The following is a 16407-nucleotide window of genomic DNA, read 5'->3' as shown; positions in this document are numbered from 1 at the left end:
ACGCTCAAATTTTTTTGGTTCTGCCTTAGATAATTAAGGCGAGAGCCTTCTGTTTTAACGTAAACATCTACAATGTATTGATGAAACAATTTTCCACCTGCATGCAACACGCTGAATCCATCCCGCACAGCAAGGCGATACGCGTAGAACTGAAGCTGAGTCACTCGTGTTCTTCTAGATGTCTGCCTCTCTTCCACATACTCTAAACTGCTGTTCCATCCGAATTCCCCACTCGGAGATAGCAAAGGGTACACCATGGGATCAGCACACTGGTTAATAGGGGATATATTTTTGCAGCTACTTGCAGTTGGTTAGATAATTATGTCCCGGTTTGCAGAGGGTTCCCCATCATATCTACCAAAAATAGCAGCAACCTCAGTTGTGGTGGTAGGTTTGTAATATCTCCGCAGATCCAGGTTGCCATCCTCCATAAAAACCATCTTTACGGGAACTGTTAGATTACTTTGAACAATTTGATGCATCTTGGTGAAAGAATCTGCAAAGGGATTTACTTGACGCAACATATCATCCAACTTTTTCATAACGATTTCTTAACACCCTTCGTTTCTTCCCATTATTTGCTCTGTAGCCTCGCTCGAGTCATATATATATATAGCTATCCGTATCCAGAATTTTTTTCCTGCCAGCATAAAGTGGCGACACCATATGGTAGATCTGGCCATGGATTCGAAAACAGTATGGCCCAGTTCCTGGAGGGGCCTTTATTTGGGCTCTCATAGAAGCAAAAGCAAGAGCAGCATTGTATTCCCTTATGTGAGATCGATAATTTTTTTTGAGTCCGATGAATTGCCGGTCAGAAGATCTTGGAGTGGAACAGTTGCCAAGATCTGGCAACTGTACTTTACCACCATGGCAACATTTCATATAACGTTTGCTTGAGTTTTCCTCCTTCTTCCAGTACCGTGCAGAACAATATTGGCAAGTTTCAGTCATCGACCCGCAATCATGCTTTTTTAGTAACCCGATACCACGATCACGTGCTGCACGCCGTAACCTGTTCGCCTTTACGCCATTGGCCCGGCGATAGCTGGCTTCCTCGGGAGTTTCACTCTCTCTCAATAATACTTCACAGCTCTTCTTAAATCCATCCTTAATCAGAAACACATCATTAAAAGGTAGAATGCTTTGGCGTTTTCAAAGCGTAAACAAAGCAAACGTTGCCACCGGCGGAAAAGAAATACAGCCTAAGTTTGGGAGCCACGTAAGACAATTATATGTATTAGATATACATATTGTAAATAAATATATATATATATATATATATATATATATATATATATATATATATATATATATATATATATATATATATATATATATATATGTATACGTAATACAAAAATTATAAATACTTTTGTATTAATCAAAACATTAAAACTCTTTTCATAAAATGTCTTTGGTAAAGAATAGGTATAGGGATATTCTATTTTGGTACTTCAAGGCTGAAAACATACCAATGAATAATAATTAGATTTATATTTCAAAGGAGTTATTTTTAGAATCTTTCCCTCTTTCACTTCCATATTAGGAAGCATTAAATGATTTTCTTTAATGCGCAGGGTTACAAGGTATGCTACGATTGAGCCTTTTCACCTCATTTTCTGTTAGTACTTAATGCAGGAGCGATTGTTTCTGCGTGACTCTTGCTGTATGATGTGTTCCATGTAAGATGTGCCGGAACCATCCGGAGTTTTGTCCACCCCCTCCCTTGTGGAGAGTGGATGTGAAATGTTATAGCCACCAGCCTACCCGTAAATAAAACTAATGAAGTAATAATTAGTTCACGACTGAATTATTTGAGCTAAACATAGCCAATGATAACAGGAATGTAGCCCTGTTATTACACGCACACACACACACACATATATATCTACATATATAGTATAACGTCGTTGCCGAGTGGAAGGATTAAAGCAGGTCTTAGGCAGGGAAGGAGGGTACAAAATTTATTACAATATTAGACAGAGCAGGGGAAATCTTGCAAAGTAAATCCGTAAATGTCTCTATTTTGGGAAAAGAGGGAAATCTTAGAAATTATTATTGGTTTATGAAATAGGTCGAGTGATTTCCACGAAGATTAAAAGGAAAAATTTCCTGCTTTTAATTAATGCATAGTTGAGCCAGAAGTTAATTCAAGATTTAAGGACAGGATGCGAATTTAAAAGTGTGCGAAAGCATTTCGATTAGATTAATAAAAGAAAAGAAAAGAAACTAACATAAAAAGATTAATTGAAGCTTTTTATGTTACATCCCCCCTCGCCAAAAATGTTTAATTACAATCCAAAAATTTTGAAAATTATCCATTTGCAAAATATTTCCTATGGTAGAAGTACAATTAAAATGAAAAGAATAAAATTTGTAATTTTTACAATATATAAAGCATAATGAATTTACATTTGTACTCATGGTAAAAATTTTAGCACAATTAAAAATCTGTAGTAGCATTATCAGCAAATTTAAGATTTTCATTTTCAACAGTTTTTTCAGTTCCAAAAGTCTTTTATTTGAACATCACAACACAGTTTTTTCACCATGAGAAGTATTCTTCATAATAACACAATTTAAGTTAACTTTTCAATCTGAATGATAAAAATTTATAAACATCTTTTAAAAATGTTGTAAGTAAAACATAAAATACAAAAAACAGTTTAAAAGGAAAAATTTCAATCCGAAATTAGGCTTACCTTGTTTGAAAAAATGATACAGATTGTGAAGTCCAAGATTTCAATATTATCTTTAATCTTTATTTTACTTTATTTATTATTTACATTTCATACTTATCACTTTAATAGCAAAATATACGGATATTTTTTTTATTCTTATGTCCAAAATTTGCCTTCTATAACGTTTTTACTTTTCTTTTCTCACTTTTATTTTTCCTTTCTTTCTACTTTCTATAATTTTTATACTTTTATTTTCTTTCTTGGTATTTTTATTGCAATTATTAAGCCAGATTTCAGGAAATGTGTAAATACAAATTGCTTTTATAATCACAAGAGGTGATCAGTCTTCTCAGACTTTACACTACAACCCGTTTAACACAATTTATCACTAATTGAAATCCAAAATAAGCTTTCAAATTTAATATGGTATTAAGGTAAATCAGTTTTTAATTTTTGACTGATCTAGCTATTTTCCTTATCTTTAATCTGAAGTGCAAAAGGTATCTGAAGTGCAAGTTTGGCTAATTTGCCAAACTTGCACTTCAGATACCTTTTGTTGTAAAGTTACCTTTTGTTTGTTTACTTTATATCTTTCTTTCTTTTTAGACATGAAATTTTTTTTTTCAAAAATTTTAGTTCGATCCTCGGGCCGGGCAAGGCTGACTCAGCCTTTCATTCTTTCAGTGGGTCGATAAATGAGTACCAAGCATGCTTGTGAACTACACACTGGGGTTCCGCGTTCGGCTGATCACCTGACCGGAACATCTGCTCCTGCACCCCAGAGCCCAAGGTCAAGAAAACAGAGATGGGCACAGTAGGCCTTGGCCCTCAAGGGCTGTCGCGCCGCTGAGTTTAGTTTTAGTTTATATATATATATATATATATATATATTTTTTTTTTTTTTTTTTCAAGTAATGACTTTTTTTGCGTGTAATGTTTCGTCGATTGAAAATATTTTATCCGTGTTGCTTAATATTTTATTTACCTCAAAACAAGATTCGGAAATATTAAACATATCTGACAATTAAACGAATTCACTTTTACCAATGCAAATTGATCATGTAAATATAAAGATGAGAATTCTTTGTGTGTGCCTAAATAAATCTCATGTATCATTCAATAGCGTTTATTGACCAAGCTGCCAAATAAATATAGGACGCTGACGACGGTGGATAAATATGACTTTTTGAGTGATACTATTACGCGTGGTTTTTGATTTCTCTGTTTTTTACTATTTATTTTTTAACGAATTGACACGCGCTAATTTTGCAACTGGTGTAAATACGTGATTTGTAAAGAATTGTATAGCAACCTCAAATCTTCTAAAACATTTCGGACTAATAGTTTTCAAAATGAGAGGAAATATGCAGTACAAACTAGTACAAAAATACCTATTCAATGATCATATTTTTAACGATTTGTTTAGAAAACTTATTCAAATTCTAACTATAAAAAAATAAATCATTTACTACAAAACATATTTCGATTATACTAAAACACGTTACTCATGCATTTACGAAAAAATTTCATTAAATAAAAGAAAATTTATTAGTTGTGAATTTATTAATTTTGTATGCGTGCAAAGAATACGTGCATAAAATAAAAATTTTATAATGCAAAGCGTAATTTGCCTGACTTTCGAATGACGAGGATTTTTCGGAAGTTAAAGAAATTTATTACAAAAGTGCTGCTCCCTATGTTTTGTTTGATTATTATTTTTAATGAAGAAAAGAACAAAATTATGGAAAAGTATAAAATTATTTTAACATTATTATTTTTCCCGAAAAACAGTTTTTTTTTAAATTTCAGCAATGAAACAATTATAATTTCATTTTTAAAAATTGCGTGATTAAAAACAGGGTTCGAAAAAACTCAGAAATTTCAACCGTCCCCTAGGACGGCTTGTCCTACAATGTACCCCGTCCTCTATGAAACTAGCCCGTAGCTTCTAAGTAAATAAAAATATAATTTTCTCTTATTTATTACAAACATTTATATAAATTGCACAATGAATTAGTAGTTACTAGGATTACATTATACAGTAATAAAAGAAATACTAGGTTACTAATAGTAACCTAGTATTTCTTTTATGAAATAATTTAAATGAAAAAGGTCAAGTTATCTGGAATGTCAATTTATCCGAGGGTACTGAGTTTCTGAAATGAATCAAATATGACGTTTGCCAGTTCCACAATCAAGCCAATGATTTACAAAGGTTTCTGCAAAGAAATCTGAAAGGGGTTTTCCATTTAGGTAGATGTTCATAATTGCGTTTAACGCTTCTTGTTTAAGACTAGCACGTAATGTGTTTTTTTGTAAGTTCATTGCTGAAAAGCCGCTTTCAACCGCTGCAGTACTCCCAGACAGAGAAAACATCAATTCTAATAACAAAAATTGAAAATGTATCACGAAAAGTAACGGGAAAATGGCCGTCCGCGCTGACGTCGAATTCAAGAAATTCGTTGTCCGCGGGGAATATTTGACCGCCGAGGCCGGGCGGTTTTTCGAGCTCTGATTAAAAAATTTTTAATTTTATTTTCAGGTTGTTTAAAACGAAAAATGCCAGTTATATGATGGTTCAAAGAAGACAATTTTTTTTATTTTGTGAGACAAAAACAAGCAAATTATATAGTAATATGTCCCTTATTCAGGTGGAATAAAATAAGTAATTTTAACACAGGGTAGTTACACATCAACGCTAAGAAAGTATGCAGAAAACTGAAATTAAAAATGCAGACAAAAATATAAATAATGCATAATTCTATTCTAATACTTAAACAGTATCTATTAATAATAATTGCATAATAATAATTCTAATTTCATTTTACTTATTATTATTTGTTGCCCTTCCTGTGCTTTTATGTTATTAGATTGAGCAAAATACGTTTTAAGAAGTTCATTCCATCAAAATAAACATTATCTATATTCAGTGTCATTTGGTATGACATAATGATGATAATAACATTCATGATAATGATAATTCATGATAATGAAAATTTAACACAATCAAGAAGAGTTTTCCTGCTCTTGTCCATTTCGAAGGACGGTAAAAAACCTTAGTGTATATTCTACCTATTTAAACAGCACTTGTTTCACCAATAATAGCTTGCTTTTAAAAAATTCAAAAAAAATTTTTAAAATTAAAATCAATCATTATCTTGTATTCTACTACTTCCACAGTATCTATTACTCCACAGACATAAATAGACTTTATATGTGCTTCATTTCATGATTTTATGTTAGAAATAAGTCAGTTTAGGTGTTATCGGATATTATCTTGTATTCTACTACTTCCACAGTATCTGTTACTCCAGCGACATAAATAGATTTTAGATATATGTGCTTCATTTCATGATTTTATGTTAGAAATAGATCAGTTAAGGTGTTATCGGATATTATCTTGTATTCTACTACTTCCACAGTATCTATTACTCCACAGATATAAATAGACTTTAGATATGTGTGCTTCATTTCATGATTTTATGTTAGAAATAGATCAGTTAAGGTGTTATCGGATATTATCTTGTATTCTACTACTTCCACAGTATCTATTACTCCACAGACATAAATAGACTTTAGATATGTGTGCTTCATTTCATGATTTTATGTTAGAAATAAGTCAGTATAGGTATAATCGGATATTATCTTGTATTCTACTACTTCCACAGTATCTATTACACCACAGACATAAATAGATTTTAGATATGTGTGCTTCATTTCATGATTTTATGTTAGAAATAAGTCAGTATAGGTATAATCGGATATTATCTTGTATTCTACTACTTCCACAGTATCTATTACTCCACAGACATAAATAGATTTTAGATATATGTGCTTCATTTCATGATTTTCTGTTAGAAATAGATCAGTTAAGGTGTTATCGGATATTATCTTGTATTCTACTACTTCCACAGTATCTATTACTCCACAGACATAAATAGACTTTAGATATATGTGCTTCATTTCATGATTTTATGTTAGAAATAAGTCAGTTAAGGTGTTATCGGATATTATCTTGTATTTTACTACTTCCACAGTATCTATTACTCCACAGACATAACTTCTGGTATTTCTGTTTCTCCAGAAGTACTTCTAGTACTTCTGGAGTAAACGACGAAATCGGAAAATTATTTTACATGCTGGCTTTATTTAATTATCATTAAGCTTTATGAAATTCTGTTGAAAGAATGGTAGTTATTCCTCACGCAGTTAATTGGACATTTTAATTTTTAAAAAATAATAACAATCGTTACACATCGTTTTTTCAGTTAATGACATTTTTGCGGGGAATGTATCAAAGATTGAGCATATTTATCTGTGTTAAACATTTTATTTACTTCAAAACTAGACTGGGAAATGTTAAACATATCTTACAATTAAATTTGTTTTTACTAACGCAAATTGATCAAGCAAATACATAGATGAGAATTCCTCGTGTGCCTAAATAAATTCTAAGTATTGGTTGAGAACAAATAACTTTTATTGACCAAGCTGTTTGTCAAGCACAAAAATAAAACACGTTGTCTAGGGTGAATAAATACGCTTTTTTACTGAACAGATAATTGCATGCCGTTTAGAATTTCTCAGTTTTTTTTATTGTTTATATTTACCGAATAAACACGACCTATTTTTTCCAACAGGTGTAAATTCGTGATTTTTTTTTAGAAATACGATGACCTCGTATCTTATTAAAACATTTCGCAATTGCTAAAGTACTCAGAACATCATTATATTTACAAGAGAGTGCTAAATGTAGCAATTATACTTATAATAATTTTTTTAACAAGTTGTTTCATTCCTAATTATCGAAAAACATAATATGCTACAAAACATGTTTTTCCAAACTCCACGGTAAATATTACCCACAGTTTTAAGAATAAAATGTTATAAATTGAAAGAAATGCTTCAAACTTAAGATTTTAGAGCCGCGATGGCTCAGGACATAGAGCGTTCGCCTTCGAATGAGGTGAACCCGGGTTCGAATCCCGGCGATTGCTGATGGTCGATGCGAATTCCGCATCTAGCTTGTACCTACCACAGTACTGACGCAAAATATCCTCCGTAGTAGATGAACCATAGGTTAGACGGCTAAGTGTGGCAGGCTCTCGTGGTCTTCCTCTCCATGTAACGCAAATGTGGGTTAATTCCACCGAAAAGGTCTCCATGTATCGCAAATGCGGGTTAATTAATTTGAAAAGTCCTCCACTAAGTCAAAATTTCTCCCAATACTTGATCCAGGAGTTCCCTTGTTTTCTGGATTGGGTTCAAAATTACAAGGGTGCGGAGTTAAATATTAGTAGTCGTAAGCCCCTCCCCCCCCCAAAAAAAAATTGGGTCGGCTTTTTAACGATGGATATTTACTAAGTTTTTAATAAAAAAGCAATTAAGCAAAATGAAAAGTGGCAAAACTACGCTTAAAGGCAGGTAATACAATTCTGCGTATTTTGCAATTTTCGTAGCACTGAAGTTCTTCTCAAGATTTATGCCAAGTTCGTATCGTAAACAGCTAAAGCAATACTTACTTGTTTTAATAAGCTTAAAAAACTCGTGAGCTTTGGTTTAAATAGTTTATTCATCCTGTTTGGTTAAAAAGTAAAGGATTAAAATAGTTCTTTACTCAAAAGAATTTATAACAAATCTAATATCATTGTTTAAATCTGTAGCTATGTATAGATAACATTAAAATCACTTTGAAAAATCGTGAGGTATCATTTAAATTTTTTTGTTTATCCAGTTGGTCAGAAACTGTTGGTTAATAACGTGTTTAAAGTAGTTTTCTTTTCTTTTCAAATGTATAACGAATCTGATATTGTTGAATCCATATCTGCTATGTATTCATAACATTAAATTCAATTTACAAAGAAAAATTTAATATTTGATTTAAATAGTTTGGTCATCCAGTTAGGCAGCCATTTTTTAGGTTCAAAATAATAAATAAATAACCTCAAGAAACTGAATCGGTTAACTATTACTTTATTAAAAACTTTACTCCCTTCAAAAATATACAAATTGGAAATAACAGTCCTTGGGGAAATAACCCAAGGCCGCACTGACGGAAAAAGTGGTAAATATCCCAGTGATTATCAAATTTAATAGGATCTTTTAGAGATTTACAATTAGTTTTGTTAGCAGGCCTAACAATGACTTGAAAATAAAAATGGGAGAAATTAGTAGCATCAAACGGGAGACAAAGGTCGAGATAGTCTGGTTGGCAGGGCGCTGGACTCACGTTCGTGAGAACAAGAGGTCGAATCCAGCAGGGCGAAGATTACCCGTGTAGTAAATGGTGACTGGTGCACACTAAATCTGACGGGTCACAAAGTCCTTCATGTTCCCATGACAAATTACACCTCTTGGGGTACTGGATTGGAGATTGATCGTTCTCTGGTTCAAATCAAAATTATGGTTTGTGGATGAGTGAATGAATGGATCCGCCCTATAAACAAGCGTGACTGAAGTCGAAATCTTGGCCCTAGATGGCGCCACTGGAGAACGTGAACAATCGCACCCCTTGCCGTAATGGCCTACGACGACAATAACAACAATGCGAAAAAAATAAATTGATAAGTTCTCTTTAAGGATTAGAATAGGGGCCTTTCAATCTAGTGAAAGTATCAAGAGTTGTATTGACTAGAGAAAAGTTAAATCCACGATTAGCAGCAAGCGATCGGAGGAATTTAAATTCGGAGTTGGTTCAATAGTTTAGTGCGCGGAAAAGGAAAGTATGAAATGCAGAAATTTTCTGACATACAGGGTGATTAGAATTAACATGAGCCGGGGAAAAGAAACGGCAAAATGTTTACGCTAAACAGAGGCGGAAAAATGAACGGTGTATTTAGTTACAAGAACATTTAAAAAAATAAAAAAAAGATAAAGTAGAATTATTTTTTGCGTCTAAAGTAAAGGGAATATTGGGGACAACCGAGTTGAAAACTTATGAAAATCAGAATTCTGATTTACTTTACCTTACTTTGTTAACTTTTTAAAAACAAATATATTTAATGATAAAAATTTACATACCATTACAATAAATTTGAGGGACAACTTGGAGTCCTTTTTTTCGATTCTGGAATTCCATTTTTTTTTTTTTTTTTTAAATCCCAAGCTTTTGATCGAGCTTCTTTAGACAAAACCCAAACTTAATAATAAATTTCTTAAGCATGTAGCAGCAGTAAATATATTAATCAAAATAAACATTACTACCTCCAATGTGAAACCATATTATTTTCTTCAATACACGAAAGAGTTTTCAATCTAAGTAATTTTTTTTATAGCTGTCGTTGAGCAGCCAACCCAATTTTTAGGGTTTACGACTACAAATGTTCAACTCCGTAGCCTTGTAATTTTAAACCAGATCTAGAAGACAAGGGAACTCCTGGATCAAGTATTGGGAGAAATTTGCCTTCCTGGAGGACTTTTTGATGGAACTAACCCGCATTTGCGTTACATGGAGAGAAATACCACGAGATCCTCCACGGTTAGCCTGACGGCAAAGGGACTCTAACCCAAGATCTGTCTACCACTGAGGATATTTCATTACAGCACTGTGGTACTTCCTACCAACCAGCCATCGTAGGGATTCGAACTCGGTTCACCTCATTGGAAGGCGAACGCTCTATCTGAGCTATCGCAGCTCAATCCAAGTCATTTTAGTAAATGTAAGTTTTAATCCATTTAAAATACACAACAATTTATAATCATTGCTGAGAAATCAATACATTCTACTGAAACTAATGCAAAACTGTCATCTTCTCAGGCTTTAAAGCGCACATTTTTTAGTTGAAATGTAGAAATTTATATATTTTGACTTAAGATTTGTGACCCTTAGGACTTAATAAATAATTTAAAAATAATCTTTATACGAAAAAAAAATCCAACTCGATAAGCCCTCCATTCATAAATGATAACCCAAAAGTTATTCTAGAACCCCGCAATATTTGAAGTTATTAGCGTAATAGCAATTTAATTAATCCTTATTAAGTTTGCAATAACCTGCGGATCCAACATGAATAAAATAGTTTTTTACTCAAACCAATTTATAATGAATCTGATATCATTTTTGAATTTATCACTATTTTACATTGTTGATTCTACAGCTGCTGTGTGTTGATAACCTTAAATTTACTTTAAAAAATCATGAAATTCGATTTATTAAATAGTCTGTCAATCCAGTTTGATAGCACTGCCGGTTGATAAGATAATAACAGTTTTTAACGACAATAACAGTTTTCGAGTATCGTTGTTGAAGTTACATTTAAAAAAATAATAATAATAAAAAGCAAGAGTTTTATAAATGTTAGTAAAAGGTTCTTAAGTTCTTGAAATATGAAGAAATATTGCAGTAGTATTAAAATTAAGGGGCTCAAATTTTCAATCGCTTTTCTGTCTAATCTCCTGAGGCCATATCTTCCGAATTGCGGCAACCCCAATATTTCGATATACCCCATTGTCAAGACTCCAAATCTGTCGATTTACTCATGTACATTTACTGAAGGCCGAACCTGTACTCATCTGCAGTGAGTGCCAAGTCGATAATCACTAAAGATGGGTGCTACAATCAGTTAAACACATTTTAACTGATTGTAGGGGATTCAAACTTTTTGGTAGTTTTTATACAGATACTTCATCACTGCTTGGTGACCCAATACATTACAATATTATTGCTGGCAGAGTTTAGTGCGTAGTTGAAAATGGTAGGCAAGCATAATGAAAGAGTCATCTTTGAACTAACAAGAATTTTTATTAAGCAAGAAAAATCATAACTTAACTTTTTTTTTGTCTGTTTAGGCAGAGGTGGTGCGATTGTTCTTGTTTTTCAGTGGCGCCATCTATGGGCAAGAATTCGGCTTCTGCCACACCATTCACACAACCACAAACCCGTTTATAGGGCGGGTCCCATTCACGCACACAGAGGAGAAAGGACATAGAACACACGGAGAGAAAGAAACATCCATGCCTTGCCCGGGATTCGAATCCAGAACCTTTCTGATACAAGGACAGTTCCCTGCCCCCTACACAGGCCGTTCGGGATAACTTAACTTAAACATCATAAAAGAAAACAATCCTCGAGAGTATTCTACTCTCCGTAACATGAGAATTCACTCCAATCATATATATATATATATATATATATATATATATATATATATATATATATATATATATATATATATATATATATATATATATATATATATATATATATATATATATACACACAAGTATATTTATCATCCAATCAAAAAATAACATTTGCATAATGAGAGTAGAAAACTTAATACACTCAAACATTTGTAAATCTTGTCTTTAAATTATTTTTAAATGTTCGAACTCCGTCTTTCAGTGGTTTTTCGAACTTGTGATTTCTGACTCGCCGTCCTTCTTTCGAGAACCTTGTTCATTTAAATTAGTAGTCTGACAATTATCAAGTTGATAAAAAACAATATTCATAATTTTTAAAAAAAATTATTGAAATTCCTTAACCTAGCGACTGGCGCAGTATAGCCATTTTTGACTGTTGTGCTAATAAATCTCAACCAACCAATTTGTCATTAGAAAAAAAAGTTATTCAGAAAGTTTCTTTATTCAGAAAGCATGTTTTTGTGTCCAAATTCTTAACTTAATTAAGTAGGTAGCTCTAACTGATTAGCATATTTGAGATCAACTTAACTAATATTAAGATAAGTAAGGGAAAATCTGATAAGTATATAAGTTATTCAGAGTGTTATCTTTTCTTAATTCACAGTGCATCGATATAATTGTTTTAAATGTGTTTGTATTGCAGAGGGGGAGGGAGCATAATCTATTCAGCCGTTTTCCTGCCCTTTGAATTTATTAAGCATTAACTAGTATTTGCCTCAAAAGCAGGAACTGGTACTTTAAAATTCAGCCTGCATTATTGACTAAGCTGTTCGTTATAAGTTTAGCGACTAAATATGCTTTAGGGTGAAGTGATACTTGCTCTCTTTTAATAATTTTCATGTATAAACAAAGAACTTATTTTGGAACAGGTGTTAATACAAGATCTTTTCCTACATTAATCATTCACTTTCGAGAATGATTATTCGTGTGTGGAAAAATACTTTAAATGAATCTGGCACAAAATCTCGTGCCTTATGATAATGTAATTTCAGTCCTTTCCTGTTTGCCACAGGATGAATTCAGAGCGATATTATCGCCAATCGAAGCCTGAATTACTCAAATATATTATTTGCTGATCATATTTTGCTGAATCATATTTCGTGAAAGCCCTTCAATTTAATTTAAAAATGATATAGAAACTAATCATAATTTCTCTTTATTGATCCTAAGTTTAATTGGAAGGTGTATTATCTCATCTTTGATTCGACTATGGTCACAGAAAATATGAAAATGCTTAAGAAAAGTTCTCATGTTTTGCTACTGCAGGATGGGGCAGGGTGCATAGCGTTTTTAAAAAGTGCTTAGTTTTGATTTACGTTTTTTAAAAGCCCTTTACGGTGCTTTTTTATTTAGTGTTTGTAAAAAGTGCTTAATTTTTTATCTTTTAAGAAGAGATTTTTTCTTTGCTCAATCGATTGTCGCTCTAAATTACAAAAAATTCATGATTTTTATAATTTTATCTGTACTGTTTATTAGAAACTAGTAGTTATTTTATCGTGATTATGTAAAGTTTTTGAAAATGTTTTTGAATTTTATTGATTTTATGTTTATAAATTAAGAACTTTAAAAGGATAGAAAAAAATTATTTTTGTTACTGCACAGATCCTAGTTATAATTTTTTTTTCTTTGGAAAGTGATTAAAAATATTTTTTGAGTACTTAAAAAGTACTTAAAAGGTGCTTATTTTTTGGTGAAAAATCTGGCTACGCTCCCTGATGGGAGGTTGCTGTGACCTTTCATACATTTTCACTGTTGGCCATTCGTCATATTAATGAAAACTTATTTTCTCATGTTTTATTTAAACATGTCTTTGTTTGAATTTCTAATTTTTTTTGTTGTAATTAAATTGTAAAACTCTGAGGATTGGTGTGCAATGATTAGAAGAGGGCGTAGCCTTTAATGTAATTAAAATAAACTATAATGTATTGATATATATATATATATATATATAGGCATAAAAATTGGAGTATTAAATAAAACTTAGAGAAAAGAATGAGAAGATCTCTGGAAATTTTCGAGGACTAGCAAGTTAGGACAGAACACTCTTCTGATTTTAAAGGCAAACATTAAGAACTTAGCAGCGATAGAAATTACTCGTCCATTAAATTGGTGGGAGATTCTTACAAAATTCCTTCGCAGCCATGAGGAGAAAAAGGTGGTGACTTAAGCTGTGAATTATCCTTAATTTTAAACTAATCATTTTTCTTCATCTGTTTATATGCAGGTTTTATTTTATTTATTGACAAGGAAAAATCAGACGTAAAGTCACGTTTACTATATCTGTATTTATTTTATTATTCACCACTTCATTATTGACCACAACAAGTTTATGAATTATAAAAATATTAACAACAAAATGTTTTTTTTTCATGTAAGGTGATAATTTACTTACTCATTTATAATTCAGGGAAACTAGGGAAGTGTGACTCGCCAATTTTGAAATAAACTAGTGGGATGTATGTCTTATGAGGAATAATTTTAGGGGGCGACATTCGTTTCGGCCCTTAGAAGGTCCTGCGAGAGATAAAAATAATTCAATACATAGAAAAATCGGTATTTTATTACTTCACTGCAGACTATTAGTTATTGTAGTTATCTCATACTCCAATTAATTTTGCGGCACTTTCACGTACTATATAATGCATATTTATTGTCAAAATCAGTGTTGCCAGAACTTAAGATTAAAAAGTAGCGAATGGGAGCTCCAAAAGTAGCGAATTCGAACATTTTGTAGCCCAAAAATAAAATAAATCATATATATATATATATATATATATATATATATATATATATATATATATATATATATATATATATATATATTTATAAATTTATTTACTGCACTAATTTATTTGGCAATATTTCTGTAAAACAGCGCCGTTTGCCAGAAAACACTAAAATTATAATAACATTGGCTAGCTCGTTTTTTTCCAGCTTTTTTATGTGTAAAAATCAGTCGGAACTGTCTTCGATATTTTAATGTTGGTGCGGTCTTTGAGCTGCAAGAATACTAAGGCTGTTTGAATACTAAGAGGTTTCGACCTCAGCTCGCTTCGTTCCCCAACCTCAAGAACCTTAATTACTCGCACATAAAAATGTTCTCTCTAGCTAATTTTTTTTTAATAAAAATTATCTCGCGTTTCGTGGAAATTAAAAATAAGACCTAACTAGGATCCAATCTCCAACTAGAAATTCAGAAAAGTTCAACTTCATGGGCCTACATCTGTGTATATTTAAAAATAAAAGGCAAAAAATCTTTTTTTGATAAGCAAAATAATTTATTTAATCATTTCTGCTCTGAAGTTCGAAACAATACAAAGTACAAACATTCAGCTGGCAGATGAGAAATATGACTTTGCTTTTCTTTGTAACAGCATCAATAATTGTTTCAAACTCGATTGAGAATAGTTTTGATAGTAATTTAGTGAACAAATGAATATTTTGATTTGGACCACGTATGAAACAGTATTTTAAAGCGTCTACGAAGCAACAAATATTTTTAACTAATTTTTTTTTCATTTATAGTAGCCGTAACATCTGTTGTAAAGTTAAAAAAAAAACAATGATAAAAAGATAGATTTGCACTAAATGCTCGTAAATATTTTCTTTTCTCTCAGCTCGCCTTAGTTGCTGTGCTTACTTTACTTGCACAGTGAAACCTGTTAAGTTGACCATCTCTATAAGTTAATCACCTATCTAAGATTTTGATGATCAAGTGCAAAACTGGTAAAAACAATTTATTATCATTTTTATAAGATGACTTCTCTTATAAAACCATTAAATTGTAGTTCCACTTCTGATCAGTTTACGACAGTTTCACTGTAGTAGCTTTAATAATTTTCTAAACTCCTTTTATAACACGCAGCATATACATTACCGTGTTTATCATTTAAAGTAATTATCTTTACTAGTTATTTTGCAATTACTATAAATGTTTCGAAAGGCTTAAAATGTTGACATTTTCGAATTAAAAAAATTGTCGTTATTCAGTTTTCCTGATCCCTAAGTGCATTATGTTTCAATTAACTTAGTCATTTTTATTCATAATTTCATTGTTATAGTTAATTATTATTTGAAATTTCATAGTATATATTTTTGTTTTAAAAACAAAATCCATCTTTTGCGTTTCATCGTCATCATTGGGTGGGCCTTGGCCTTCAATGAAATATTTCTTCATGTCGTTCTCCTTGATGCCAATTCTGATTATCATTTGCGTTTGGTAATACGAATTTTATTTTAGTATGATAACTATCCAAAACTTAATTTTTATTTGTTTCATTTATTTATTGCATATTTGGCAAAATGAGGTGAAAAATAATAACTGTAACCATAGCAATACATATTATAGCTTCCTTTAAAAAAAATAATAATTTCATCATTTACAACGGGCAAATCTAAGCTCTAGAGCAGGGATGGGCAAACTTTTTTGGTCGAGGGCCAAAAATCGAGAAAAAAAAAATTTTGGTGGGACAAATAAAACTTTCAAAATTTAAAAAAAAAAGCGATATACAAGTTTTAATTTAAATATTTAGTGAGATGAATGAAATTGCGATTTCATTTTTAAAAGTTCCTTACATTATAT

Source organism: Parasteatoda tepidariorum, chromosome 9, assembly GCF_982258835.1.
Source record: "Parasteatoda tepidariorum strain Cologne lab strain chromosome 9, Ptep-v5.0, whole genome shotgun sequence".
Classification (NCBI taxonomy): domain Eukaryota; kingdom Metazoa; phylum Arthropoda; class Arachnida; order Araneae; family Theridiidae; genus Parasteatoda; species Parasteatoda tepidariorum.
Note: the sequence above shows the minus strand (reverse complement) of the source record.